This window comes from Mytilus trossulus, chromosome 9, assembly GCF_036588685.1.
Source record: "Mytilus trossulus isolate FHL-02 chromosome 9, PNRI_Mtr1.1.1.hap1, whole genome shotgun sequence".
Lineage (NCBI taxonomy): Eukaryota > Metazoa > Mollusca > Bivalvia > Mytilida > Mytilidae > Mytilus > Mytilus trossulus.
In genome coordinates this window covers 77,097,709-77,125,120 of record NC_086381.1, presented here as the reverse complement: position 1 = coordinate 77,125,120, position 27,412 = coordinate 77,097,709, and the positions used below count along the sequence as shown (strand labels likewise).

The 27,412-nt window shown below is 33.1% G+C and overlaps 2 long non-coding RNA genes across 2 annotated transcripts in view; one reads left to right on the top strand and one right to left on the bottom strand.

Annotated features, from left to right (window-relative positions):
- LOC134683432 (uncharacterized) overlaps positions 1–17,121 on the bottom strand; it is a 32,792-nt gene extending 15,671 nt beyond the window's left edge. Inside the window, exon 1 of the long non-coding RNA XR_010101023.1 lies at positions 17,029–17,121. This is a non-coding gene — a long non-coding RNA (uncharacterized LOC134683432). The remainder of the gene's footprint in view (positions 1–17,028) is intronic.
- A 4,302-nt stretch (positions 17,122–21,423) lies between these two features.
- On the top strand, positions 21,424–27,167 carry LOC134684207 (uncharacterized). Its single transcript, XR_010101201.1, has 3 exons — positions 21,424–21,591; positions 24,460–24,624; positions 26,971–27,167. It is a non-coding gene; the product is annotated as an uncharacterized LOC134684207 (long non-coding RNA).
- Positions 27,168–27,412: the final 245 nt, after the last annotated feature.

Sequence of the window (27,412 nt, the reverse complement as noted above, 5' to 3'; positions counted from 1 at the left end):
CCAATCGTTAGTGCTTACGTTGCGGGATTTAAAGTTAACTGTCTAGTAGATACTGGGTCAACTGTTACAACAGTTACAGAGTCATTTTATAACCGTTTTCTGAAGAGGTGTACTGATCTACAAACTGATATTACGTTTAATCTGAAAGGTGCAAATGGAACTTGTATACCGTATATAGGATATGTTGAAGTTGATATTGATATTATGGGCCAACGTTTGCCAAACAGAGGTGTTTTGATTGTGAAGGATCCTATTGATAGTTATACCCGTATGAGAAAAGAAAATGTCCCTGGACTTTTGGGAATGAATGTTATTAGCTTATGTAAAAAACTTTTGCAAGAAGATTATGGGAACCAGTATTCAGAACAAGTTACTGAAATAGCCGAAAATTTTAAACTTAGAGAACTTTTTAAAGCTTGTGACAAAAACGAACATTGTAATACTATTGGATTTATTAAACTTTGTTCTAGTTCGCCAGTTCGTATTCCTGCGAATTCTGTGATTATTTTAAATGGAACTGTGCCGAATTTACCAAGATTGTATGATGCTGTGGTTGAACCTTTACACACAAGTGGACACTTGCCTTCTTCTTTTATTGTTGTAAATACGTTTGTTACTGTTCGAAATGGACGATTAACTTTTAGAGTTGCTAATATTGGAGATGATGATATATGGCTTGCTCCAAGAACTAGAGTTGGTATTTTATTGAAAGGTGATGTAGAAGCCCATGATAAAGGACATGTTGAATTTATACGAACAGGTCATACAGAGGAAATTTATATTCATGATATTGCTTATTGTGCAGAAACTGATGTGAATTTGTCAAAGATTGAAGATTTTGAAATGCCTGTAGATATTAGCCATTTGTCAACAACAAGCAAGCAGAGAGATGAAATAAAAACATTATTTTATAACTATAGTGACATTTTTTCGAAAAGTGATACTGATGTTGGATATACAAAGACAGTAAAACATAAAATTCGCACAGTAGATGATGTACCAATTGTTCAACCGTATAGACGAATTCCGCCTAATCAGTATGAAGAGGTCAAGCAACATATACAGAAGCTTGTTGAAAACAAGATTATTCGTGAAAGCACAAGTCCGTACGCTTCACCTATTGTACTAGTGAGGAAGAAAGACAATTCTCTGCGCATGTGCGTGGACTTTAGAAAAATGAACCAGAAGTCTTACAAAGATGCTTACCCATTACCTCGTGTTGAGGAATCCTTTGATGCTTTGAGTGGAGCTAAATTGTTTTCAACAATGGATTTAACTAGTGGTTACAATGTCGTGGCGATGCATGAAGATGATATAGAGAAAACTGCTTTTACAACACCGTTTGGACTTTACGAATATCTACGAATGCCGTTCGGATTATGCAACGCACCTGCAACATTTCAACGTTTGATGCAACATTGCTTTCGAGATGAAATTTTTAACATTTTGTTAGTTTTTTTAGATGACATTATTGTGTATTCTGCAAATATTGAAGAACATTTGAAGCGTTTAGAAGTTGTTTTCAAGAGATTACGAGAACATGGTTTAAAACTGAAGCCTTCCAAATGTCATTTTTTTAAAACGAGAAGTTCGCTATTTGGGCCACGTCGTTTCAGATGAAGGAATTCATACAGATCCAGATAAAATCAGTGCAGTTCAAGATTTTGAAATACCTACAACCGTTAAGAAGTTAAAGTCTTTTTTGGGTTTAGCAGGATATTACCGTCGATTTACACAGGGATTTATTAAAATTGCAGGACCTTTACACAAATTAGCTCAAAAGTTTACACCTCATCCACGAAAATTATTTGGTAAGGATTGGACTACTGATTGTCAGACTGCTTTTGATACTCTGAAAGAACACTTAGTTACTGCTCCAATATTAAGTTATGCGAAGTTTGATGAACCGTTTATTTTGGAAACTGACGCAAGTATGCAAGGATTAGGTGCTGTTTTGTCACAATTTGTCGATGGAAAATTGCGTGTTGTTGCGTATGCTAGTCGTGCATTAAGGCCAAATGAGCGCAATATGGATAACTATAGTTCCAGAAAATTAGAACTCCTAGCTTTAACTTGGGCTATTACAGAAAAGTTTAGAGATTATTTACTTGGATCCAAATTTACAGTTTTTACAGACAATAATCCATTGTGTTATTTACAAACATCGAAACTAAGTGCACATGAACAAAGATGGTTGTCGAAATTAGCCGTTTTCAATTTTGAGGTAAAATATAGACAAGCTAAACATAATACCAATGCCGACGCACTATCCCGTATGCATGATAAAATTGAACTTTCGAAATCTGAGGATGTTAAAAATTTATTTCAAACTTTTGCTGCAGGAACTGTTGTACCAAATGACTTAGCAGCAAATATACAGTCTGTGCCACAGAAATCAGTTTATACAGAGGAATCATTCGTGACACTACCTACTTTAGATAGACAGGAGATTAAAGATTTACAGAAACGAGATACAGTGATTGGTAAATTTATTGAAATATGGAACACTAAACGTAAACCATTGAGATCGGAGCAACGGAAATTTGAAAGGCCGTTAGTAACATTATTACGTCAGTGGGACCGTATTGAAGTAGAAGATGGTTTAGTTTACAGGGTAATCATTGATCCAAATGAGGGACACTTGAAGCAATTAATTTTACCAGCCGTTTTACGGGACAAAGTATTGAAGAACTGTCATGATAAATTAGGTCATCAAGGAATTGAGCGCACATTCTGCAATATTAGAATCAGGTGTTATTGGCCGGGAATGTTTAGACAGATCAAGGATTATTGTAAATCATGTGAACGTTGCATTGTTTCAAAGATGCCACAACCTGCCATAAGACCAGCAATGGGCCATTTGATAGCTAACAGACCGTTACAAATACTTGCAATTGACTTTACTGTTCTTGAATCAGCACACGGAAAAGAAAATGTATTAGTTATGACCGATATTTTTACAAAGTTTACTCGTGCAGTACCTACGAAAGATCAGAAAGCAGACACTGTTGCGAATGTATTGTTGACTGAATGGTTTAGTGTTTATGGAGTACCAGAACGTCTACACTCCGATCAAGGTCGGAACTTTGAATCTGATGTTATCTGTCAGCTTTGTAAACTGTACCAAATTAGTAGATCTCGAACTACACCTTATCATCCCGAAGGAAACGCACAATGTGAACGCTTTAATAGAACACTACACAATCTTCTGAAATCACTTTCTCCAGATAGGAAGAAACATTGGCCAAAGTATTGACCGGAATTAGTCTTTTCGTACAATGTGTCACAGAACTCAACAACAGGTTATAGTCCTTATTATTTATTGTTTGGTCGTAGTCCTAAATTGCCAATTGACTTTTTACTTGGAACAAATCAGACTGATGAAACTGATCAATCATTAGATGAATGGATTATTGCGCATCAGAATCGTTTACGATATGCTTACGAAAAAGCTGGGGAGCAGACAAAAGATCGTGCTGAATACCGCAAGACTAAACATGATGAGAAACGTTTCAATCCTGAAATTTGTGTCGATGACAAAGTTTATATTAGAAACCGGGGTGTACATGGAAGAAACAAGATACAAGACACTTGGAGCTCGACTATTTTTCGTGTAGTGCGTTTGTCAGAAAATACCGTCACTGTAGAACCTAATGATGGCGCTGGTGTTTCTAGAACTTTGAACCGTCGTGATGTCATTAAATGTAATATGCAACAAACTGTGGATGATAACGGCGGTGAATCCGACAGTTCAGATGATATGTTTATACCAAGACGAACAACAAGAACAACTGCAGGGAAACATACAAATCCAAATAGACTTCCAAATTCTATTTTTTCTAAGTAAATTCATTGATGACATTTGTTGTACATAGTTATGCCTTATTTTTGTGTGTCTTATTTATGTCTCTAATTTTTTTTTGTCCTATTTTTGTCACTTATTTTTTGTGATACTTATTATGATAGTAAAGGGAGTATGTGGATATAGATATTTGCATTATCGAGACGATTAATACTTAGCTGGGGAGTATGTGGACAAGTTCATTTATATACATATTATCTATTTGATATTATTCCCAATTTTGTACTTAGATTATATCTATTATATCTATTTTACCCTATATTGTAATGATCTTACTATATTGAACATATTTTGTATTATATGGTTCAATGAATCCAAAATACTCTATTTGGGCTCTTTGATATTTACTCACCACTGGCTATTGGACAAACTACCTTACTTAATAGTTGTTTTATCTGGTTCTATCTAGTTAAACAGTTCACCTTTTGACTATATATATTGTACTTTTTTACTATATTGTCAATGCAGAATAAGAAACACCAGAAACAACATTAAGAGCCGTAGCCAGCATTACAAGGTATTTACATTTAAGGGTTTTTCAAATTAGTTTATGGTTAAATGTTTTTGACTTAAATATTTTATTTAGTTTCATTTACTTTGCTAATTGTATTTCAAACTTTATATATTCTTTTTACCTGTAATTAACTTTCAATGTTATATAGTGTTTTATATAGTAGTATGGTCAACTTACTTTAGTGAACAGTTTTCATTAGCATTGATTAACAAATTGTTTACATTCAGAGTGGTCATTTAACTGTGTTTTGCATTAATATTTATTTGCAATTGTGTTATTAAACATAATATACATTATTTGCTACAACATGATATATTCATATGCATTTATATGTAAAGTTGTATTTATTTGTCATTATCTGTATATTTCAGATCTGTCGTTGCCTTCGATTCTATTATATATTATATTTATTAAAATATATGAACGTTCTGCATAATTTATCTGAGCCTTATTCCACCTGGTCACATTTAAGTAACGGCGGCCATGTTTTTTGACAGATCAAAAATCTAAGCACACACTTTGTGCAGGATAATCTAAGGAACAATCATGCTAAGTTTCATTCAAATCCATTCAGTAGTTTCAGAGGAGAAGATGTTTGAAAAATTGTTAACAACGACAGACGACAACGACGACGGACGCCAAGTGATAAGAAAAGCTCACATGGCCTAAACAATGATAATGCTATATTGCACTTATTACGCGGCAAATTAAATTCTTATAAACAATAATCAGCACTGTTGATGTATGGGAATTGTAATTAGGTACTTAAGGAACATATCCTGCATAATGACGATTACAGTCGCTTCATGAACTTTAATAGAACTAGAATACAGGCGATCCCCTCTATCTGGTAAATGACATCACAAAGGCACAAAACGAACTTTAATAGAACTAGAATACAGGCGATCCCCTTTATCTGGTAAATGACATCACACAGGGACAAAACGAACTTTAATAGAACTAGAATACAGGCGATCTCCTTTATCTGGTAAATGACATCACAAAGGCACAAAAGGAACTTTAATAGAACTAGAATACAAGCGATCCCCTTTATCTGGTAAATGACATCACACAGGGACAAAACGAACTTTAATAGAACTAGAATACAAGCGATCCCCTTTATCTGGTAAATGACATCACACAGGAACAAAAGGAACTTTACTAGAACTAGAATACAGGCGATCCCCTTTATCTGGTAATTGACACCACACAGGAAAAAAACGAACTTTAATAGAACTAGAATACAGGCAATCCCCTTTATCTGGTAAATGACATCACACAGGCACAAACGAACTTTAATAAAACTAGAATACAGGCGATCCCATTTATCTGGTAAATGACATCACACAGGAACAAAACGAACTTTAATAGAACTAGAATACAGGCGATCCCCTTTATCTGGTAAATGACATCACACAGGGACAAAACGAACTTTAATAGAACTAGAATACAAGAGATCCCCTTTATCTGATAAATGACATCACAAAGGCACAAAAGGAACTTTAATAGAACTAGAATACAAGCGATCCCCTTTATCTGGTAAATGACATCACACAGGGACAAAACGAACTTTAATAGAACTAGAATACAAGCGATCTCCTTTATCTGGTAAATGACATCACCCAGGAACAAAAGGAACTTTACTAGAACTAGAATACAGGCGATCCCCTTTATCTGGTAAATGACATCACACAGGAAAAAAACGAACTTTAATAGAACTAGAATACAGGCAATCCCCTCTATCTGGTAAATGACATCACACAGGAAAAAAACGAACTTTAATAGAACTAGAATACAGGCAATCCCCGCTATCTGGTAAATGACATCACACAGGAAAAAAACGAACTTTAATAGAACTAGAATACAAGCGATCCCCTTTATCTGGTAAATGACATCACACAGGGACAAAACGAACTGTAATAGAACTAGAATACAAGCGATCCCCTTTATCTGGTAAATGACATCACAAAGGCACAAAAGGAACTTTAATAGAACTAGAATACAAGCGATCGTCTTTATCTGGTAAATGACATCACACAGGAACAAAAAAATTGACGAACTTTTCCGGTGAAAGTGGTCTATTGCATTTACTTTTTAATTTTAACTTTAACTTATGAATTTTACAATTCTTATTAGATTTCATTTTACTTGAAATATTTTTCTTTTTTATTTCTTTTGCAAACTAACACTATAATTAATTAAATTTCATTTTCTGAACCTCACTTTTGAATTTCTATTTCTTTTCAGTTCATTTGACTTTGTTTTACTTGTCGATTGTTATACATTTGTAAACAATTTGTTGAGTTCTATTTGATGTACATTTTGTTCAGGCATGGGCCTCGGTGGCCAAGTGGTCTAAGTAGTTCTACTACTGACAATCACTAGCCGGTAAACACCGAGGTTGTGAGTTCAAACCTCGTCGTGCAGGTGCACTCGACTCCAATCTTAATTTACTTGGATTGTCAGTTTTCCTATCGAAGGTCGGAGGTTTTCTGCGGGCACTTTAGCTTCCTCCACCTAAAACAAACAGTTGCATCATGATCGCATGATACGCCTGTCATGTTTTCGAAGAACAAAGATAAATAACTTCTCAATGTCATATCAGAAATTCATGAAAAACAAAAGGGAGGTTATCTTAATTGATATAAACCAGGCACCAAAGTTTAATGGTATTAAAGGTATTGTTCAAAAACTGGAAAATCCCCCTTATTTATAATGAATAAAACCATAACTCGGAAACATAATTTCTAAAAATCGAAGGGGAGATTACATCAATAGATATTAACAATTCACCAAAGTTTCATGAGAACTGCTGAAAGCATTTTTGAGTTATTGTCTGAAAACTGGAAAATCCCCCTTTTTAGTGATTAAAACCCCATTTCTCGGAACCGTAAAATCTAGTAGCTTATGTCAATAGATAAAAACAATTGACCAAAGTTTCTTGCAAATTGAAACTCTAAAATTTATGAAACATGAAAGGGAGCTCACGTCAATAGATGACGTCAATATCTTATGATATCTTATAGCTTGTTAATTTTCAAGCATTGTTTCAATAAATAATCAAAACTTTGAAAAAAATACATTTTATTGCAGTGTTTAAGTAAATTGTAAATTTAAATTGCTCTGCAATGCTATTGCAAAATGAACACCCTACAGGGTCATGTTATTAACACTTATAGAAATGAAAAGGCTGATAATTGGTTCTAATCTGCGGCTCGCTACGCTTGCGAGAATTAGTCCTTCATTTGCACGAAAAAAATCCACCTTTGTGCATTACACTTGCGCGAAATTTACCTGTTGAAAAGTTACTCAATTGCGTGGATTTATAAAAAATGAAACATATGAAAAATAAATCTATAACTTTTTATAAAAAAATAAAATGCTCCAGACACAGCTTGATACGACCACAGAGGTCGAATCATGAAAAGTTGGGGCAAAAAGGGACACAACATTCAAGCTTGATACAGCTCTGAATTTCGAGTGTGATTAGATATTTGACACAGGATAGGTTTCTGATACAGAATGAATGTGGTCTAAGACCCTTTTTTTTTAATTTACATATTATGGTCGAAAATCCAAAATCTTAATACATGGTTAGATTCAGCATATCAAAGAATCCCAAATATTCAATTTTTGATGAACTCAAACAAAATTTAATTTTGGACCCTTTTAACCTCAATGTGGACCAATTTGATAACAGGGCCCAAAAATTAAAAAAAATATAAATAAAATTGAGAATAGAAATGGGGAATGTGTCAAAGAGACAAAAACCCGACCAAATAAATAAACACAACAGCAGAAGGTCAAATACATGCATATGGTTAGATTCAGCATATCAAAAATCCCAATTATTAAATTTTTGATGAAATCTTGAAAAGTTTAATTTTGGACCCTTTTGACCTCAATATGAACCAATTTGAAAGCGGGGTCTAAAAATGAACAAGAGGCTGTCACAACGACAGCAAACCGGATATATTAGCATTTATTCGTGTCCTGGCAATATCACAAGAACCATTACTGATGATTGTTGAAAGTGAAAATCGTCAATATCAAATTTGACCTCTATTTTGTCATCAGTATCAACATATTAAAATTTGAAAAGCTTAGATTGAATGGTTTGTGAGTAAATGCAACAACGTGAATGGAAACACCATTTTACGATCTTTCAAGAACCATAGGGTGCAATCAACAGTTTTTTTCTATGACGTCATATTTTGAGGGACCATCTATAATTGACCCTTAGTGGTGTTAATGTTAATGAAGATACTTGTATAAAACTAGTTATCATTAGAAACAGAATTTTCTCTAGTTTATAATGAAATAAAAATAAATTGTACTTTTAATAGTATCAAAAAGTTTTATCCAGAGAAAATGGGAAAAATATTGCCTAATCTATGCATAAAAAACATGAAATCATGCCATGTGCACACCCATGCAGACATGATACATGCACATTTTTCATATTCAAAACTGTATGAATTTCATAGGTTTTTACCCGGTCTTTCTAAAAATGTATGCTTCAGGCTACGTTCGCCTGCTCCGAAAAGAGCTACAGTGGGTGCAAATAAGTTTTGCACTTTTCACTGCCAAAAAAACAGGATGTTTACAGTTTGTCTCCCCTTAAAACATGTGTATTTAATCTATTTTTTATAAATTATTTTAATCATTCAACCTGTTTTAATTGAAGCTAATTCACTTATTTTTACAATCAAATATAAAAAACATGATACTTTTTTACCAATTATGTTGATAAAAAGGGACTTCCCTTCAAGTCTATTTTTAGTCGGGAATAACCCCTAGTTTTTTATACGATACTGTTTAAAGCACCCATAACTCCTGAACGGTAAAAGTCAAAATCGTCATTATTGACCTTGACCTCCATTTTGTCACTAGTAACAACATATTAAAATTTGGGAAGCTTTGGTAGAATGGTTCATGCGTAAATGCACGGACACGACTGGAAACACCATTTTTCAATCTTTCAAGAACCATAACTCCTGAACGGTAAAAGTCAAAATCGTCATTATTGAACTTGACCTCCATTTTGTCACTAGTAACAACATATTAAAATTTGGGAAGCTTTGGAAGAACAGTTCATGCGTAAATGCACGGACAAGACTGGAAACTCCATTTTCCAATCTTTCAAGAACCATAACTCCTGAACGGTAAAAGTCAAAATCGTCATTATTGAACTTGACCTCCATTTTGTCACCAGTAACCACATATTAAAATTTGGGAAGCTTTGGTAGAACTGTTCATGTGTAAATGCACGGACACGACTGGAAACGCCATTTTTCAATCTTTCAAGAACCATAACTCCTGAACGGTAAAAGTCAAAATCGTCATTATTGTTCTTGACCTCTATTTTGTCACTAGTAACAACATATTAAAATTTGGGAAGCTTTGGAAGAACAGTTCATGCGTAAATGCACGGACAAGACTGGAAACTCCATTTTCTAATCTTTCAAGAACCATAACTCCCGAACGGTAAAAGTCAAAATGGCCATTATTGAACTTGACCTTCATTTAGTTGTCAGTAACAACATATTAAAATTTTGAAAGCTTTGGTTGAACGGTTCTTGAGTTAATGCACGGACAACATTTGATTGCCGCCCGACCGACCGACCGACCGACCAACCGACTGCCCGCCGAGCATTCCCAATTTAATAACTGACATTTTTGTCACAAAAATCCGGTTAAAAATATAAATACACGGTTAGATTGAGCATATCAAAGAACCCCATATATTCAATTTTTGTTGAAACCAAACAAAGTTTAATTTTGGACCCCAATTTGAACCAACTTTTGGCCCCATCAATTTCTAAACGTTTAGGGCAGTTACCCCCAAACTCTAACCCAGCTATCCCTTTGTGATATGGAACCTAGTAGTACAATTTTATAAAAATCTCTTTGTTTCCCCCAATTCCTAATTTTTTTAGGTAATTTCTCTCAAAATCAATCCCAGCCTTCCCTTTGTGGTATGGTACCTTGCAGTACAATTTCAGAGAGGTCCATACACTTGAACACAAGTTATTGTCTGGAAACTAGAAAAATGCTTAATTGTAGCCCCTTATTCCCACACCTTTTGGACAATTATCCCCAAACTCAATTCCAGCTTTCCCTTTGTGATATGGAATCTTGTATTACAATTTTAGAAAGATCCATACACATTCACACAAGTTATTGTCATGAAACTAGAAAAGACACTTGTTTTTGCCCCTTTTTTGCCCCCAGGTAACTCCTAAAATTGTGAGGCAATTGCCCCCAAAATCAATCCCAGCATTTTCTTTGTGATATGGAACCTTTAGGTACAATGATCCATACACCAACACACAAGTTATTGTCTGGAAGTTACAAAATTACTTATTTTTGGCCCCTTATTCCTTTAATGATGGTACCATAACCCCCAAGCAATCCCCGGAACCTTCCTTTTGTGGTATTGAACCATATGGATATATCCATTCACTTATATAAAGTCAAAGTGCGAAAAACCAATATATGTCAATTCACCAAAGTTTCTAGCAGATTGGTGAAACTGTGTTTGAGTTATGGTCTGAAAACAGGAAAATCCCCCCTTTTCTAATGGATAAAACTCCAAAATTTGGAAACGGTAAAGCAAAATTTATAAAAAAAAACTAAGTGAAGATCATTTCAGTAGATATAAACAATTCAACAAAGTTTCGTGCATATTGGTTTAAGCATTTTTGAGTATATGTCCTGCATGTTGACGACAAAGTGACGGACAGACGGACAGATGGTCAGCGGTATACCATTATACGTCCCGTAAACGTGCGTATAAAATTATTATACTGCAATCAGCTAATATGTTATTCAGATAGAGCTATACGTATAAATGTGAGCTTTATATACGTCAATGACATCGACTAACCTATTAGCCACGCCAAATTCCTAGAACTACTTTATTTCATCAACAATGTCACGTCACAACATGTAGTAACAATTGTCAAACTTCTGTAAATTTAAACTTTTTTGTCTTCAAATTTTCAATTAATATACTTTGCTTATTAAATGTCACTCTGTTATTAATTTGATTCATTTTCTCTTTCAATTTCTTCAAAATGCCAATGTCTTACCGTCTGGACCTGATGAATAACTACGTTATAAAGGGATATACCCAACAATGGTATCTCTAGAGGGTAATTCCGAACCCTTTTTCTTTTTAACAAAAACATTGTTACGTTTTGTTTTGTTTTTTACTTTTGTGTCGATTTCAGTATCAAGACAATATAGCCGGTACGTATAGTGTCTTAAAAATGAAATATTTTGTATTCGGCACGAAACAGGGGGTAAACCTAGCATTAAATTGTTTGTAAAGCAGTATAAATATGAAGTTATTTTCCATAACTTAGATTATCACGGGGATAAAGATTGTATTTCACACAAAGAAGAGATGAATAGATATTTACAATCCAATGGAACAATTATTATGTTATCCTCATAATGACTTGTTTAAATTAAATCAATTTGTTTAAACTTTAAATGGTTGTTCCGAAAATGTCTAATGACTGTGAACCAAATTAACGGCAGTCGTAATCACTTAATTCAATCAAAATCATGATTAATAAAATTTACTTTTTTCTAGATCTTACATTGATGAACTTTTTTGCTGTTTACAGTTTATATTTATATTCAATATTATTAAAGATTGTAGCCAAATACTGCAAAATTTCCTTAAAATTACCAATTTAGTGGCAGCAACCCAATAATGCATTAATGGGCTGTTCGGTTCGTCAGAAAACTTCAGGGTTGGTAGATATAAATGCTTTATTTTTTTAGATATAAGCCAAATATTGCATTTAACCACCCTATGTTCTATTTTTAGCCATGTTGGCCATGTTTGTTGATGGATCAAAACTTCGAATACAATTTCATTTTATAAACTAGATATTCTAAGGAACATTCAGTTAAAATTTTAAACTATTTGGCCCAGCAGTTTCAGAAAAGATTCTTGAAATAGTTAATAACGAAATATTAACTTTTCTTCCTGAAAATAATGTGTTTCCATTTTTCAAAAGTGCTTGAAAGCAAAAGGATAAATAATCTAAATAAGTACACTCAAATTGAGCAAAAACAACTGATAAGTGGCCTCGACTAGACCAGTCAAACCATTCATGTGACCATACTATGCTTGACATCCAGTTAAAAAACAAACATGCCTTCCTGGTCTGTTTATAAAGGGTTAAATTAACCTGGGGAGATGGTAAACAGACATTCTTTTAAAACATGTAAAATATTGCATTGGGACAATAACCCTCAAAATCAATCACAACCTCATCTTTCAGTGATATTGAACCTTCTGGTAATAATTTATAGAGATATCCTTTCAATTAAACTTAAGTTATTGTCCGGATACTTAATGCGTCTTCGGATGACGACGCAGACGACGACATGATAGCATATTATACAACGCAATAAAATGTTTGCAGTCGTGTAAAAATGAAAAAAAGTAATCGTAAATTTTGTCATTTTATGAGCAATAACTGCTATAAGAATTTGTCTAACAGTTCATACGTATTTATGGACAATTGGTTTAGCTCATTATTTTGAACATATTTTTTCCTTTCAGATTTTCTCTATTTATTTTAACGGTTCAAAAATTAATAGAGAAAACTTGCTTTTAACCCTTATGTTGTATTTTTAGCAATGGCAAGGTTATCTGACACATTTTTAAACTAGATAACCTTAATGATGATTGTGGTCAATTCGGGTAAATTTGTCTCAGTAGTCATGGTAGATTCAGAGGAGAAGATTTTTGTAATTATGTGTCAGATTTGCTTTCAATGCTTTAGTTTTAGAGATATAAGCCAAAAACTGCATTCACCCCAATGTTTTATTTTTAGCCATGGCGTCCATCTTGCTTGATAGGCAGGGTCATCGGATACATTTTTTAAAACTACACACCCTAAGGATGATTTAGGCCAAGTGTAGTCCAATTTGGCCCAGTAGTTTCAGAGGAGAAGATTTTTGTAAAATCAATAAAAAAATATTACGAGAAAAAATTGTGAAAAGTTGACTTTAAAGGTGAATTACTCTTTACAGGATCAATAGACCATTTTTTTCATGCTGATTTATTTGTATCATTAACTTTGCTGAACAATTTTTCTGTTTACAGTTTATCCTTTTCTATTATATATTCAAGATAATAACCAAAAACTGCATAATTTCCCTAAAATACCAATTTAGGGGCAGCAACCCAACAACGTGTTGTCTGATGAGACTGAAAATTTAAGGGAAGACAGATCTTTACCAAATGAACATTTTTAACCCTCGTCAGATTTGCTCTAAATGCGTTAGTTTCAGAGTTATAAGCCAAAAACTGCATTTAAACCCCATGTTCTTTTTGTAGCCATGGTGGCCATCTTGGTTGATTGGCAGGATCATCAGATACATTTTTAAAACTAGATACCCAAAGGATGGTTTAGCTAGGTCAAGTTTGTTTTCATTTGGCCTCAGCTGATTTGGCCTGGTAGTTTCAGAGGAGAAGATTTTTGTAAAAGTTAACGGACGACGACAGACACAAAGGGATGAGAAAACTCCTTGGCCCTTTGGGCCAGGTGAGCTAAAAATAAGGTAAAACCTAGCATCTTTTTTTACATGATCTTTCATGCAAAACAGGCATTAAGGTTCACGATTGCATTTCTTTGTTATTATTGTTCAATTACATATGTTTGTAACATGCAGTCACCTCGTAGTGATAGTCCGACAGCTCAATAGTCCGACGGTTTGATGGTCCGACTGCTCGATGGTCCGACGGTTAGATAGTCCGACGGTTCTATAGTCCGACGGTTCGATAGTCCGACATATCACACCGGATATGATATAAATAGGTTACACTACAGACCTGAAAATGGTCCCTTGATCATTAAACTAAAAATTTTAGGAAATCCATTGAAGAATTAAAAAGTTATTTTAGTTTTAATATATCGACACATATACGGGCCCAGGTCATTTTATTTCCACTTTCAGGTCGTTGGTGTATCCCGATATGGACTTCTTAGCCCTTAAGAAAGACCGTATACAATAAAGATCGACTTGTTTTGGAAGAGAAAGTCGCTTAATTTCACCACATTCGCCAATTAGTTGAAGCGTTAAATAAAGAAAGATGCTTATTAAACACAGGGTACATTTTATATTTCAAAAACATTTACAGCTATAGGTATATTCGACGTTCTGAATCCTCTAGTCCTATTAAATACACCTTCGTAGGTATATATCGTCTTCATTCGACGTTTTTAATCGGATCTTTTTTACTATCAATTCTGAATGGGCCCCATTCTGAACCACGAAACTTTTGATTGTTAAAAAAAAAATCCGATAAGACAGCTGTGAACGGATCCAGTGACGAGACGAACAAACAAACTTATATTAAGCCTTCTGTGTCTTAACACAAAACCTGAAGTTAGATTTCTACTTCTAATTGAAGAAATCATCTTACTATAAGCACAATGGCACAAATCGACAGTTCTACCAAAATAGCTTCCTGCGGGAGCTTATAAAAGCTCCTACATTTGAGGGAAATTCATTGTTTATTAATCAATATTATTAGTACCATCCACATTTAGCTAAGCTATAAATGTTTCAGTATAAACCTGTGCGAGACGTATTGATTATGATAATTCTATTTGGTTAAAGTTGATTGATTTATATGCAAGTGCTTACCCTTCCGGAGCACATAAGATCACTCCGGTTTTTGGCGGCGTTCGTGTTTCTCAAGTCTTCAGTTTTCAGTTTTCTATGTTGTGCTTTGTGTACTATTGTTTGTCTATTTGTCTGGGTTTTTTTTGTAGCCATGGCGTTGTCAGTTTTTTTTTTGACTTATTAGTTTGAATGTCCCTCTGGTATCCTTCGCCTCTCTTTTATTAATTGCTATTTCATTTTTATGATTGTTTATTCTTAGATGTTCAAGACATCTCTCCAAGTGATTTATTACTGCAAACACGATATGGGTGCGTATGTAATATTCGATACAGTGGTACCTGTATGATACGACACCCAAGTTAAATTACACATTTTGTCGGACTAAAACATAATTTCTTTGTATATTCTTGTGATTCCTTACTTACTCAGTTGTTATTCATTAATATTGCTTACTAATTATCAAGGTTTACGATTCATATTAAAATAAGACAATACATGTGTTTGTGATTGCCAACGACACAACTCTCCATCCAAGACCACATGTCGTTAAAGTAAGCAATTATAGCTAGGTTACTGTATGATCTTCAACTTGGAGAATCGGATAACACTATAAAGCAATAGGGGGCTTCATAAAGGGCCCCTAAATTACCAGTATGACCAGTATAAAACAATTCAGATGAGAAAACCAATAAAAGAAAAACAAGCGTGAATATACAGCAACAAACAAAAACCACAGCCGGGTTAAACATTTTTCTGGATCCAAATTCCCTTAGACAGTGGTGGTATACAGCACGATAAAAATCAGTTGAAAACGACCAAAAATCAGTTAAAAACGACCAAAAATCATCAAATTGATATAGGCCAAATAATTTGATAAAAATTACACAATAAAACCTACAGTACCATGAGTCCGTTTCCTGGTGTAAGTGGTATAGCATTATCGCAAACATTTTTTTTGTTCTTTGCATTTTTTTTTGGGGGGGGGGATAATGGCATTTAGTTCTTGTATTTGCATTAGAAGAAGAATGTGTTACTAATCCGTTTGTGCTTTTTTTTTGCATTTGTTGGTGATGCATTTCATTAATCAAATATTTTCAGGCAAAACACTATAATCAAATTTGGAATTATTTACTAGTATCTTTGAAAAATATCACAAATTGTCAGCAAAAATTCAGTAGTTTTCATAACTAAATATTTTTATCAAAAAGTTCACTTTTAAAATTACACAATGTTTAAAGAAAATACAACAACGTGTCAAAACTGAACCACTCCATAGCACACTGCGTTCCAGTATTGGTCTAAATTTCTCGTTCCATTATTATATTCCTCTTTCAATCTCATCATCCGTGCTTCTAGATTTCGCCATTTGCTTTTTCTTTTCGTGTAAGTAGTCTGTAGTGTAACCTATTTAAATCATATCCGGTGTGATATGTCGGACTATCGAACCGTCGGACTATAGAAAAGTCGGAATATCGAACTGTCGGATTATCGAACCGTCGGACTATTGAACCGTCGGACTGTCTAGCGGACCCCCAGTCGGGGAAGTGCCTATAAAATGAATTGCTTTGTGGTTTGGTTTCGGAAATAAACCTCTACATGAAAAACTCAACGAAATCCTTGATAAACTGAAGAAATTAAAAAAATCTCTCGATCAGTAGTACTAGATTTCTCCTTTGTCCATGATCTTGAACAGAAGCATTGATACCCGGAAATAATTTTTTATAAAACTTCGACCGACCTTTCAGGCTTCATAACTGCATCACCGGCACTTGTTTCTATCCATTGGAAGACCCACTATCAACGTATCGTAAATATACGTTGATAGTGGGTCTTCCAATGGATAGAAACAAGTGCCTGTGAACGGGAAGGTCTTAAACCCTGTGAACTGCATGTCCCGTTCAAAAAGAAGTAAATAAGATATAAAAATAACGGAGCGGCAATAAGTGTCATTTCTGCACAAGAGTGTGACAGAACAGAGCGAAATAAAACTGACCTGTTAATTTCTTGTTGGTTTAAAGCGGACTTTTTAAACTTTAGGTTGACAGCATATTCTGGAAGACCAGGAAGTTTAAAAGTCAAAACGAGGCAATGAACTAGTTAAAGCTCTTCTACTGTACAAATAACAGGAACAGTCTATGTAAACTTAAAGTCTTTGTATGGAAATTCCCTCAATTAAACTATCAAATACGGTAAATCGTGATCACTTTAAAGACCTTTCTAGCGCACCTAGCCCAAAGACAAAGAATGCAAAACTGGTTCTTTTTATTGTAGATAAAACTAGATATATCTCACATGGTTTAAATTAAAGTAAGACCACAAATTTCCCGGTATCAAATCATCTATAAAATGCATTATTGTTTTCTATTTTCATTTTATTTCTCAAAGATTCATGTTTCTCTATATAAATTTTACTTCAATTATAATAAGAATGTACATGTACATGTATATTAAATACTATAGTAAAACTTTATTGTCAAGAAACTTTCTGTATATTTATCTTATAGTTTTCTCCCATTTAACATGTAAAGTGGTACTAAATTTGTATTATATTAGTTATATTCTTCATCATTGTATATTATATTCATGCATCCATAAATCTTTTTTCTAATATGTAATAACAACCAGTAAAGATATTGCTTTATACACAATTAGAAATAAAGATTTTAATTTTTTTTCTTTCTGAAATACAACAAAAAACCTGAAGGAAAAGAAATGAAAAGGGTTATTCTGTAACAGTATTATCTCTCTCAAAGATCTGGAATAAAAAAATAAAAAAATTAGATAGAGTTATCCCTCTTTTTATGGTACTTAGCTTGAATAAGTAAGCCTTTTTATTTTTAATGCATACTTTCAAACAGATGTATGATACTACTATGTGTTTATAATTGTAGACTTACACATGATTATAATAATGTTATAGATATATCACTATGCTTTAAAGCTGGTTTTCAGCCATATATTTCAATTTTGGATTTATAATGAATCAGAACTCATTAATTAAGCAACTATTAACTATATCTTCATGGAATATACATGGTCTTGGTGACAAATCAAATGATGATTTTTTTCTTAACAGTATAAAAAGTGACATAAATATCTTATTAGAAACCTGGAAAGGAGAATGTAAAGAATATAATATCCCTGGCTTTAATACCTTTTCTAAAATAAGAAAAAAGAAGAAGAAAGCAAAAAGACATAGTGGTGGGATACTAGTATACTATAAAAAAAATATACTCCAAAGGGATTTCCCATATTCAAGAAGGTACAAATTCACAAAACAGGCTATGGCTTAAATTAGACAAAAATTTCCTTGGTCTTACACATGACTTATACTTGTGTGCTGTTTATATCCCCCCTGTAAATTCCAGTCATTATGAAAATGACTATAACCAGTTAGAAAAAGAAATAAGTACATATTCAAACAAAGGACAAATTGTCTTAATAGGAGATTTTAACTCCCACACTAGCAGTCATCCAGATTTTATAGAAAATGATGACCCAGATCTATTTAATATACATTCTCAAAATATATTACCTCAAAATTATGATGTGGATCAATTTTTAAAAAGAAATAACCAAGATAAAATACTAAATGCACAGGGTAACAATCTTTTAGAATTATGCTTGTCATCAAGACCACGTATACTTAACGGCAGATACATTGGTGATTCTTTGGGATATTTTACATGTTTCACGCCCAATGGCTTGAGTACAGTAGATTATGCTATTGTAAGTAAGAGTCTCCTGACCTCAGTAATATACTTTAAAACTAATGAAATCAACTACCTTTCAGATCATGCACAAATTGAAATATTTCTTAAATGTAATATAAGTGAAAAACAGTATCTGTTTCCAGAAGACAAATGGAAACTAATGAAATCTTATAAGTGGAACGATAACTCCAAAAATATATTAATTCAAACTATATCTTCTGAAAATTTTATAAATGAAATTATAAACTTTGAAACAAAGAAATATAGTGAAAATCAAAATGGGATAGATCAGGCAGCTAGTGAGCTTGATTTAATTTTATGCAACTTAACAGAAAAATCTTGTACATTAAGACATGTAAGAGGTATACCAAACTCTAAAAGAAACAAAAAAAAAGAAACAAAAATGGTCAGATAATGAAGTATATGAATATAAAAAGTCAATAAATTCAGTCGGAAAAGAATAAAGACAAAATCCCTTTAACTGTTCACTGAAACATAAATATTTTTGTTTACTCAAATCATTTAGAAAGTTAATAAAACAGAAAAAAATAGAATATAAAAAGAAAATCTTTGATAAACTTTCAGATTCGAATACTGGAAAATACTAAAATCACTAGAAAACAAAAATATAAATGGAGATGATGATTTAAAAGAAATGTTTAAGGAAAGTGAGAGCACAATTAAACATTTCCAAAATCAAGGAAAGTTTTCAAAAATAAATAATGATTTTCAAACCAAAATTGAGCAAAAGCTGAAAAATATTAAAGATACTATTTCTTATAACCCTGAAACAGACAGGCCTATTACTTGCTCTGAAATTAATTGTATTTTAAAAAACTTAAAAAATGGAAAAGCAAGTGGTCCAGATAGTGTATTATAGTGTGTTAAACGAAGTAATTAAATTTAGTAGTCCAGTAACTACCAAAATAGATATAGGAAGATGTGGTGTGAGTGCCAATGAGACAACTCTCCATCCAAATAACAATTTAAAAATTAAACCATTATAGGTTAAAGTACGGCCTTCAACACGGAGCCTTGGCTCACACCGAACAACAAGCTATAAAGGGCCCCAAAATAACTAGTGTTAAACCATTCAAGCCTGTTTATAAAAATAAAGGTAGCAAGTTGGACCCCAAAAATTTTAGACCAATTACCATTTTAAGTTGTATGGGGAAACTTTTTACCGCAATTTTATGCGAGAGACTAAATCTTTTCTCTGAAGAATTCATGATTTTAAACGAAAACCAATGTGGTTTTAGAAAGGGTTATTCAACCACCGATAATTGATTTGTGATTCATACATTGTTTGAAATTTTAAAGTTAAAAAAGAAAAAACTATTTTGTGCATTCGTCGATTTCGAAAGGCTTTTGACACGATATGGCGAGATGCTGAAAACTGTTTTCCGTCGGGGGGCTTCGCCCCCCCCTGAACCACCTACCAGGCCTTTGTCCTGGACCTACTGGGGGCCTTGAGCGGCCCCAAGACCCCCTGCCGATTGGTGCATTCAGTTGGCTGAATACCTACTACGCCCCTGTTACTCATGATGGCTTGCACACGCTGTTATGTTTATGTTTAAAATATTGTTTTCAAGTGATAAAAATGTAGTAGAGGATGAATTTCATTTTATTTTACAATGTTCAAATTATAATGATATACGTAAAAAGTTTATCAAGAAATATTATTGGACTAGACCGTCAACTTATAAATTAGTACAATTGCTTTCTGTTGAAAACACTAAGGAACTCTGTAATTTAGGAAAGTACTTACTCTATGCATTTAAGTGCAGGAATAATATAAAAGATCTATATGTTTATTATATGTAGTATGAAACTCACAAACTGTATAATATGTATCTGATATTTCTGACGTTTGTTATTTATGTGTATGTTAACGCTATACAACTTGTTAACTGTATATTTATGCATATTATACTGATAAACTGTATTGTTTAAAGTAAATAAAGAATTGAATATAAATATTGTACGTGTTGTCTTAACAGATGTAAGGATCAAACGAGAACACAAGCTGCAATTAAACACAAGCTGCAATTAAACACAAGCTGCTATTAAACACAAGCTGCAATTAAACACAAGCTGCAATTAAACACAAGCTGCAATTAAACACAAGCTATACACTTTTGATCTGTATTGAGGAATTATTAGATGTAACATAAAATACTGATTAATGCATAACTACAATTAATTATGATTCAATTTAATAATCACGGTTTATTCAAACAACAACGATCAACAACATATCTAACAATCAATTATGATTTATTAAATTATGTTTATTCATACATACATAATCATTAAGAGCTTAATTAAATGATGATTAATCTTTTTGTAATGCATATTTTATATGCAAATTATAATATCTATGCAACAATTCTTTCATTTTTGATAATAAATTTATTTTTAAAAACGAGGTGCCGGATTGTCTTGGTGCCGACTTGTGCGGATACCGAAATGTCCAAAATGGGTGCGAAATGTCTTCGGACTTGGGTGCAGATATGTCTTGTCACCCCGAAATTCTGACAAACATGACAAGCTAGCCTGGGGTCATCCCATCAGATCATGAAAACAATTAAACTTCAGACATTTCTACTTCTTACGATACATCTAAATTTATTTTTTTATAAAAATCGCTTATAAAGTTAGAAAATCAGGGGCGATAATCCAACTCTAGTGACGTAGTCACCTTGGTGATATCTAAATATTTCAAGATGGCAGCCAAGTGTAAATAAAGCCAAAACAATATCGTTTTAAGAAGTTTTGTCCTTAGAAGTGCGACATATCTTATAATTTATTTGTTACATGGTACCATAAAATTTACAGTCCGAGTAAGTAAGAAAAAATATCCGAAATTGAACAAGTGTACTGCTCTATTCTAGCAGGTGCTCGTTCTGCTGATCAGCGCCATGTCGCGTTATGATTTAATAATATTTCCAAATCTTACAAATTTATAGAGACACTTTACTAGAGAAATATTTGCTTAAGGAGTTTTATTTCAAGCCAAGTTCACCCAATACAGGTTTCTTTAATTGCACTTATATTTTGTAATTTTTGGTTGATATGACTTCTGATGAATTTCCTCTCCTGAGACAGAAAACCTGCTTTCTTCTTAAAATGTGAAGGAGCCCTGACCTTCTTTTTGATTATTATGTCTTTCCACCTTTCCGTGGAAAGACCTATTGAATTTGTTCTGATTATTATTATTATTATTATTATTATTATTTTTTTTTTTTTTTTTCTTCCGCCTAAATTTTTTTCTTGCGTAGTATTGATATTTCAAAAGATGTCGCTTAGATATTTGGAATATGATGTCGTATAGTTTATACGCTTTAAAAATTTACAACTGCGTAACAAAATACTTTACGTTGTAAGAGTTATCTCCCCAAACACTGTTATTCTTGTGGCCACTACTCCTTCGCAACCGTAAAAGATTACGACAAATTTATTTTACCAAATTGCTCGTTACATCTTCAGGATTAGATTATTCTTTCGGACCGAAGCTATCCGGAGACTCCATATGAGAGTTATTTCCCCTTATGCATTTGATATAAGTGATATGTGTTTCTTACTGGTAAACCATCAGTGATATAGGCCTAGGGTCTTTAGATTTGAGGTCCTTGGTCCAAAAAAATGAAAATAAGGTCAAGGTCAAAGGTCAAGGTCATATTCTAAATTTTGATTTTAGCTTATTTTCTCTTATTTTCAACAACCGTGAAAGATATTGACAAATTATTTTTACTCATTTGTGAGTTGCGACATGTTGTAACTTATAAATTTTGGTTGGAAGTGTGCGTAAACAATTAATGAGAGTTTTCGCCCATCTTATATTTAAAATCATGCCTAAAGTGATATAACTCATTCACCATACATATAACACACCTAAGGTCTTTTTATTTGAGGTCCTTGGTTGGTGACCTTGAAATTGAGGTCAAGGTCAAAGGTTAAAAGGACGTTCTAGATTTTGACCTTTGCTTTAAATTCATATTTATACATTATAAAGTCATAGGAACTGACATTTTAGATTGATTTTTAATATTTTGATAATAAAATAGACCTTTACTTGTGGAAAGACCTTCAATTGTTCTTTGAACAATTGGTTTTTAATTATTATTATTATTATTAGGTCTTTCCACTTTTCCGTGGAAAGACCTATTGAATTTGTTCTGATTATTATTTTTTTTTTTTTTTTTCTTCCGCCTAAATTTTGTTCTTGCGTAGTATTGATGTTTCAAAAGATGTCGCTTAGATATTTGGAATATGATGTCGTATAGTTTATACGCTTTAAAAATTTACAACTGCGTAACAAAATACTTTACGTTGTAAGAGTTATCTCCCCAAACACTGTTTTTCTTGTGGCCACTACTCCTTCGCAACTATAAAAGATTACGACAAATTTATTTAACCAATTTGCTCGTTACTTCTTCAGGATTAGGATATTCCTTTGAACCGAAGCTATCCGAGACTCCATATGAGAGTTATTTCCCCTTATGCATTTGATATAAGTGATATGCGTTTCTAACTGGTAAACCATCAGTGATATAGGCCTAGGGTCTTTGGATTTAAGTTCCTTGGTCCAAAAAAATGAAAAGAAGGTCAAGGTCAAAGGTCAAGGTCATATTCTAAATTTTGATTTTGGCTTATTTTCTCTTATTTTCAACAACCGTGAAAGATATTGACAAATTATTTTTACTAAATTGTGAGTTGCGACATGTTGTAACTTATAAATTTTGGTTGCAAGAGTGTGTAAACAATAAATGAGAGTTTTCGCCCATCTTATATTTAAAATCATGCCTAAAGTGATATAACTCATTAACCATACATATTTGATGGTCTTTTTATTTGAGGTCCTTGGTTGGTGACCTTGAAATTGAGGTCAAGGTCAAAGGTTAATAGGACGTTCTAGATTTTGACCTTTGCTTTAAATTCATATTTATACATTATAAAGTCATAGGAACTGACATTTTAGATTGATTTTTAATATTTTGATAATAAAATAGATCTTTACTAGTGGAAAGACCTTCAATTGTTCTTTGAACAATTGGTTTTTAATTTTAGTTTACTTTGTACAACATTCAGGCCATTTAAAAGAATATGTTTGTTTGCCCTACAATTACCGGTATCTGGTCCATACGCGCTGAATACACTTTCGCACCTCACATGTTTCCCCCAAAAGTTTGTTCCCACCCTACATGTTTGCACCCAATTTTTATTTGAATTTTAGATGAATTAATAGATATTTGTATAGCAATACACTATCCAAAAACTTGAATTATTCAACCAAAAAAGCAAAACATTGTCAGAATCCAAATTGCTATTGAATCTCACTATATTTAGAAACAATGAAGAGAAATTTTTTTTACAGTATAGCAATACACTAACCATGCTTACCATTTATTTAACACCAAAGAAAACGTTGTCAGAATCACACTTTATTTACTAGAAACAATGTCAAAAATATTTATAACAATATGCTTACCATGACACAAAAAAAAAACCTACAGAATCTCACTTTATTTAGAAGAAATGAAGAAAAAAAAATGTAGCAATACACTGACCAAAACTTGATAACAAATTATTAGCTGTTTTTGGTTAATGCATAAAATTTTGCAAAACATTGAATCTTGAAATTCTTTTAATTATATCTAGCAAATACAATGACATTTTTCTATTAAAAGACTTGTTTTTTTCTGTTACAGAATGTCGAAGAAGAAAGAAGACCCACCTAAGATCCATTTACCAAAGGAACAATCAGTCCAGTTTAGTAGAACTAATACAGACATGGTCAGTTATGAAGATCTATTGATTGATCAGTATCTTGAGGAACTGAGAAAAACTAAAGGAGAGATGAGAAAGAAAAAAGAGTAAGTTATGAGGCCGAGGGTTTGTAAAAAACAAAGAAAAACTAAAGGAGAGATGAGGAAGAAGAAAGAGTAAGTTATGAGGGGTTTTAAAAACAAAGAAAAACTAAAGGAGAAATGAGGAAGAAGAAAGAGAAAGTCAGGGGGGGGGGGGGTGTAAAAACAAAGAAAAACTAAAGGAGAAATGAGGAAGAAGAAAGAGAAAGTCATGGGGGGTTGTAAAAACAAAGAAAAACTAAAGGAGAAATGAGAAAGAAAAACTAAAGGAGAAATGAGAAAGAAAAAAGAGTAAGTTATGAGGCCGAGGGTTTGTAAAAACAAAGAAAAACTAAAGGAGAGATGAGGAAGAAGAAAGAGTAAGTTATGAGGGGTTTTAAAAACAAAGAAAAACTAAAGGAGAAATGAGGAAGAAGAAAGAGAAAGTCAGGGGGGGGTGTAAAAACAAAGAAAAACTAAAGGAGAGATGAGAAAGAAGAAAGAGAAAGTCATGGGGGGTGTAAAAACAAAGAAAAACTAAAGGAGAGATGAGAAAGAAGAAAGAGAAAGTCATGGGGGGTTGTAAAAACAAAGAAAAACTAAAGGAGAAATGAGGAAGAAGAAAGAGAATGTCATGGGGGGTTGTAAAAACAAAGAAAAACTAAAGGAGAAATGAGAAAGAAAAAAAAGTAAGTTATGAGGCCGAGGGTTTGTAAAAACAAAGAAAAACTAAAGGAGAGATGAGGAAGAAGAAAGAGTAAGTTATGAGGGGTTTTAAAAACAAAGAAAAACTAAAGGAGAAATGAGGAAGAAGAAAGAGAAAGTCAGGGGGGGGGGTGTAAAAACAAAGAAAAACTAAAGGAGAGATGAGAAAGAAGAAAGAGAAAGTCATGGGGGGTGTAAACACAAAGAAAAACTAAAGGAGAGATGAGAAAGAAGAAATAGAAAGTCATGGGGGTTGTAAAAACAAAGAGAACTAAAGGAGAAATGAGAAAGAAGAAAGAGAAAGTCATGGGGGGTGTAAAAACAAAGAAAACTAAAGGAGAAATGAGGAAAAAGAAAGAGTAAATCATGGGGGGTTGTAAAAACAAAAAAAAAGTAAGGAGAAATGAGGAAGAAGAAAGAGAAAGTCATGGGGGTGTAAAAACAAAGAAAACTGAAGGAGAGATGAGAAAGAAGAAAGAGTAAGTCAAGGGGGAAAGGGGGGGGGGGGGGTAAAACAAAGAAAGTGTTGTTAGCCTCTCAAGAAATGTATGCTCCACATTAGTATTATATAGTTATCTGCATTCCTACATCAAATTTTGGACCTTATAATATAAGGATCTATGTTTTCTACAATCCAAGATGGCAAAATACACACATACTACCTAATAAATTACAAAATACTTTAAGTAATGATAGTTATGAAAAAACCTAAACCATAAAGGACATGTTAATAAAAGAGGGATGAAAGATATCAGAGGGACATTCAAACTCATAGATTCAAAAATAAATTGACAACGCCATGGCTAAAAAAAAGAGGATAAACAGACAAATAATAGTACACAAGACACAACAAAGAAAACTAAAGATTAAGCAACATGAACCACACCAAAACGTTGTGGTGATCTTATTTTTTGACAACTCACAGTAGACTTCAGTCTTCTTAAATGTAGTTAGATATATAAGAAGATGCAATATGAGTGCCAATGAGACAATTCTCTGTCCAAGTCATATTTTTTGAAAGTTAACCATTATAGGGTTCTCGCTAAGGTGAGTCCATGAGTCCTGAACTCATCAAAATCTGGTGAGTCCACAGATGCATCAAGACTAAAATTTGTATAAACTGAACACAGTTAAACACAAATATCATCATTTTATAGCAAAAGCTTAAAAAGTAATCTGAATTTAATGTCATTTCATTGCTCTGTTAGGCCATGTAGGCCATGGAGGATTAAATATTACATTATAATGCAATAAAATATATTTTTTCTTGCTGTTGGACTCACCATGGCCAAAAATGACGAGTCCCTGGACTCGCCTTCAAAAATCCTTAGCGAGAACCCTAAGGTCAAAGTATGACCTTCAATATGGATCCTTGGCTCACACAGACCAATAAACTATAAAGGGCACCAAAAATGACTTGTTTTAAACCAATCAAACAGGAAAACCAATGGTATAATCGATATAAAAAAGAGAACCACTTATATGAATTAATTAAAAATGGATTTACATGTAAGATATATTCCTTGATTATTATGACCTTATTTTCATGGTTCATTGGTCACACTTAGTTTTTAGTGATGAGATCCATTTCCAAGATGCTTTGGAGAAGTATGTCAACTATATTTGATTCTTGAAAGATTCACTTATTTTTATAAAAAATTGTTTCAGTGTCCCAAGATCACCTTATGCTCAGCGTGTATCTTCAGCGACAGAATATAAATAAAGCAAGAGACGACCTATGTCAGCAACATATCCACCCAAACCACCTTCTGGTAACAAACCAAAAATAGATGCCAAGTTTATTGCAGACCCCAATCTCTGGGACCCGTCTACTCCTAGGGAGAGAATGACAATAAAAGCAGCAAGCAATAACTGCCAGAAGGCAACACATTAAAAATCGTCCAGCAAGTGCTCCAGCTAAAAATAAAGGGTAATTATTATAAGAATTTATTGCCATTTTATTGGTACATTACTCACAATTGAAAATGACCTTTTTGCCATAACATGCGGAAAGCTGCACCATATTTTATTTTCAGACTAAAGCTTCAGTTAAAATACCAGACATGATTATGTTGTTGGCCGGTCAAATATAGAATAAACATTGATTTCA